This window comes from Coregonus lavaretus (genome assembly GCF_964263955.1).
Source record: "Coregonus lavaretus genome assembly, contig: HAP1_SCAFFOLD_680, whole genome shotgun sequence".
NCBI classification, from domain to species: domain Eukaryota; kingdom Metazoa; phylum Chordata; class Actinopteri; order Salmoniformes; family Salmonidae; genus Coregonus; species Coregonus lavaretus.
Genome location: NW_028164815.1, coordinates 29,638 through 33,969, shown reverse-complemented (window position 1 = coordinate 33,969; position 4,332 = coordinate 29,638). Strand labels below are relative to the sequence as shown.

General features: G+C 43.1%; 1 pseudogene across 1 annotated transcript; it reads right to left on the bottom strand.

Annotated features, from left to right (window-relative positions):
- Positions 1-2,026: 2,026 nt before the first annotated feature.
- Positions 2,027-4,053, bottom strand: LOC311116599 (solute carrier family 35 member E3-like; annotated as a pseudogene). The gene is made up of 2 exons: positions 3,503-4,053; positions 2,027-2,319 (listed from the first exon to the last, which is right to left on the bottom strand). The product of its transcript is annotated as a solute carrier family 35 member E3-like (transcript).
- Positions 4,054-4,332: the final 279 nt, after the last annotated feature.

Sequence of the window (4,332 nt, the reverse complement as noted above, 5' to 3'; positions counted from 1 at the left end):
TTTGTGCTCTAAGCACACCAGATGATAAATCTTTTAGCTGCCCTTTCCAGGACAGATTATCACATTGGTCATTTATTTCTCTGATTTATTGAACTCCAGCAACACTGGGACACTTCTCCTAATGAAACCTCACAATTGAAGTCATTAGACTTTCACACAATCAGGTGTTTACCTACCCTGTTTAGGTCAACAGTGGTCGTGTATGAGTCATACGAGGCATACTACAGTAACTTACTTTAATTGATCTGATTCGGACAATTTTCAGATATTCTCTTTTTTTCCCATGCCAAATCAGGCCAGTTCCATGATTGTGTTTGCCAACATCTGCAGCGAGTGTCTTCTGTACCTGATAACAGCAATACCTTCCCTGTGTCCACAAAGATGCAGAGGTCGATATGATGTATGTGTCGTGACCATCTTTGTATCTGTGCCATTATAGCGGCTTTGACAGCATGGCAAGTGCCATTGAGGCTATCTCCATTTTGAAGTAGGACATTTTCTTCTTCACGATTGGCTGATCCCTCCTGATGACCCGGTTGGACGTGACTCCAACAGGGTCACCAGGAAGGATCAGCCAATGAAGCTGGAAGTCCCACCCAGTTGACTACATTAAAATGATGGAAGCCCTCAATGGCGCTGCACATGCTAAGACGGCCTTTTGGCCACTAGATGTCTCTATCATTCATTATGACCATGACCTTCAAGTCTGCCATGGCCTTTTAGAGCAGTTTGACACTGAAACCCAGCGGCCAGAGACAACAGCTTATACAATGAGCCTGAAGGACAGTTTCATGAGTCCCAGAGGAATTCTGAACATATGCCTCTGTAGGGTGGCTGAAGGAGCATTGTGATCTACAGATCTTCTACTCTACTAGAACATTGGTAATGCTGGCTCTTTGATTGGGTCATTTTCCCATCAAAGAGCCATTTCGCTAGCCTGACTACCCACCCACCATGGCTCTGGCCCAACGCCACGCCCACTTGCGTTTCTTCTCTACCACGAGTCTGGATTTGTTTTCCTCTCCGACGTCTTCTAGCGATCACATTCTGACCATTCTGATTGGTCCAAGAAACCGACAGGTTGGGCCAACATGATTCATAAATCACGTCACTGGCTTGTATACTCTGATTGGTTAGAGACGATCCAATTGCTCATGACTTTGTTTTGTACAATGGCCCACATTTTCTCGTCAGGCAACCATTTCACTACCTTTCGCTCTTCTCTGCTTCTCTCAACCCCATATCTCTCAGTATGAGATGGTGACACACACACACACACCATTTACATAATATACATAATATATCACAAACAGTGGTTGTTGCACATGCACATGTACAGACACAATCTGCGGGTTGGTGTATGACAAAGCTCTGGACCATGTGACACTGATAAGGAGTGACTGGCTCCTGTCGCCCAGCCATATGTCACACAGACAAAGGTAGACCCCATGCTCTCACAGAAACAGGAGTGGGGTGGCCAGGAAGCAGCACTTTTCCCCCCTGACATCAGCAGCCCCCCCCCCTTACCAAACACTCTGATCCTTTGAGAGTCAGTACTGAATCACCACACACAGACAGTATCATTAGCGTATGAAACTGGTCTAGGAAGAGTGGTCCAACACTCAGCTAAGTAATTACCAAGATACACTACATGACCAAAAGCATGTGGATATCTGCTCGTCAAGCATCTCATTCCAAAATCATGGGCATTAACATGGAGTTGGTCTCCCCCTTTGCTGCTATAACAGCCTCCACTCTTCTGGGAAGGCTTTCCACTAGATGTTGGAACATTGCTGCGGGGACTTGCTTCCATTCAGCCACAAGAGCATTGGTGAGGTCGGGCACTGATGTTGGGCGATTAGGTCTGGCTCGCAGTCGGTGTTCCAATTAATCCCAAAGGTGTTCGATTGGGTTGAGGTCAGGGCTCTGTGCAGGCCAGTCAAGTTCTATCTCGACAAACCATTTCTGAATGGACCTCACTTTGTGCACAGGGGCATTGTCATGCTGAAAGGTGAGGAATCCCCTTTAAGAGGAATAAATAACGTGTTCTAGTCTATGTCTGCATTCCAACTAGCACCCTATTCCCTTTCTAGTGCACTACTTTTGACCAGGGCTCATAGGGAATAGGGTGCCATTTGGGAGACAGCCATGTTTGTTGAATCCCGGGTTCACCAGGTCCCAAGTGCACTTCAAAGCATCACTACTTACCACCTGATAGAGGGAGGTGACCAACACCCCTAGTGTGGCAGAGACCATCCCCAGGAGGTTGAACTTCACATCATAGTAGGAGTTCAGGATCACACCTAATGTTATGGGCACCTAGTAGTGGGAAAAGACAGACACATCAGGTAAATAGCGTTACTGTAACTGTAATCATAAAAATTAATGAAAAAAGTTTGGGTTAGGCATTAGGGTTAGTGTGGTTAGGGTTAAAGGGATACTTCGGGATGTTGGCAATGAGGCCCTTTATCTACTTCCCCGGAGTCAGATGAACTCGTGGATACCATTTTTATGGCTAATGCATGCAGTTTGAAGGAAGTCGCTAACTAGCATTAGCGCAATGACTAGAAGTCTATGGATATCTGCTTGTGAAAGTACCTCTAATGTCCTTCATACTGGACACAGAGATTTTCTCTGCAGAGCTGCCTCCAGTATATTCAGTATATACTAAGCTACCTGCCGGACCAGGGGCGGCAGGTAGCTTAGTGGTTAAGAGCGTTGTGCCAGTAACCGAAAGGTCACTGGTTCTAATCCCTGAGCCGACTAGGTGAAAAATCTGTCGATGTGCCCTTGAGCAAGGCACTTAACCCTAATTGCTCCTGTAAGTCGCTCTGGATAAGAGCGTCTGCTAAATGACTAATTATTATTATTAATTATTATATCGATCATCTCTATTCATTGTAGAGCGTAATCCCTGTACATTTTTGTGGGAATGACATTGGAACTACGGAACATAATTTATTTAGTTGTGATCATATTACCAATTTCTGGGTGGTTATGATTTATTATTTTCAAATTATATTATTATTGCCAATTTCACATAGGTCGTCAAATTTGGTTTATTCCAAGATGGTCAAAAATGTATTTGTATTAACCAAATTCTTTATACACAAATACAGATTTTTGAAGGCTACCCCCTTATTTATTTTTTGAAAGACAGCTTGATATTTTTTTGCAATCATTAAGATTGGTTAAAAACAAACATGACCGGAAACTCACTGCTACCTTTGAAACATACATATGTCTAATTTTATGTATATAAGACCTATGTGATCTTTGTAAAATTTTGTTTTCTTAAACCTGTGTGCTTGATTATGTACTTTGCTAAATGTTCATTTTGAATGTATAATTCAACTTCGGTATATGTTTGTACAATTAGAAAAGTATTTAATTTTTTAACAAAAAAAAGTCATCTCAATAAATGCCAATCTGACCATTCTGTATGGAATGCTAGCTACATTGTAGCAGGCAGCAGCATTGGTACATTGTAACCACTACATACCAAAGTCAATTTGATCTTGGTGGAGAATGTCTTCTTGTAACACAGTCTGTATGACAATGATCACAGGAGTTGTCATCGCTTTGGCCAGCTGGTAAGTGCCAATGGTGTTGTTTTGTAAGGACATATTGGTGAAAGCCACGAAGCCACAGAAGCTGAGAGCGAGCCAGATAATTTTGGTGGGTTGGAGACTCTTTGGCGCAAATATGTCCATCTTCTGGCATACCCATAGTCCAAGCCATGTCACCACGAAATGGATCAGCGTTAGAGTCATGTTTGGGAAGCCATAGTGAACATAGATCCATTTGTTGATGAAAACGATGCATATCGACGACAGCAAATTGGCCAATAATCCAATGACGAGGCGGCTGTTCGAGAAAAGGTGTGAAAGTCGGTTAGCCATGGTCCTCTTGATAACCGTCCTGTAAAATCTACCTATAGGGTTCAGTAGTACTGTATAGTATGAAGCTAGCTTGCTAATGTAAACCAACAAATTCAAGTAAAAATGTCTACCCTCTGCCAGTTGTGCAACGCTTTCATACTTTTCCCATCGCATGTTGATCATATAGGAAAAAAAAAGAGCCTGGCTGCAACTTAACGGGAGTAGTGACGTCAGATGAAGAGACCTTTACTTCCGTTTTTTCTGCGAAGAGAACTAGCCACGTCAGTGCCCTACAGCGCCTCCCCGTGGAGACTTTGGAAAGTTGAAGGCGATAACCTAAACTATTTATTCTAGACATATACAAGGTCTCTCAAACCTTCCTTATACTCTTCTAGATTCAGATACGGATTTGCATCCAGCCTGTGCACGGTCCAAAGACAAACAATATTTC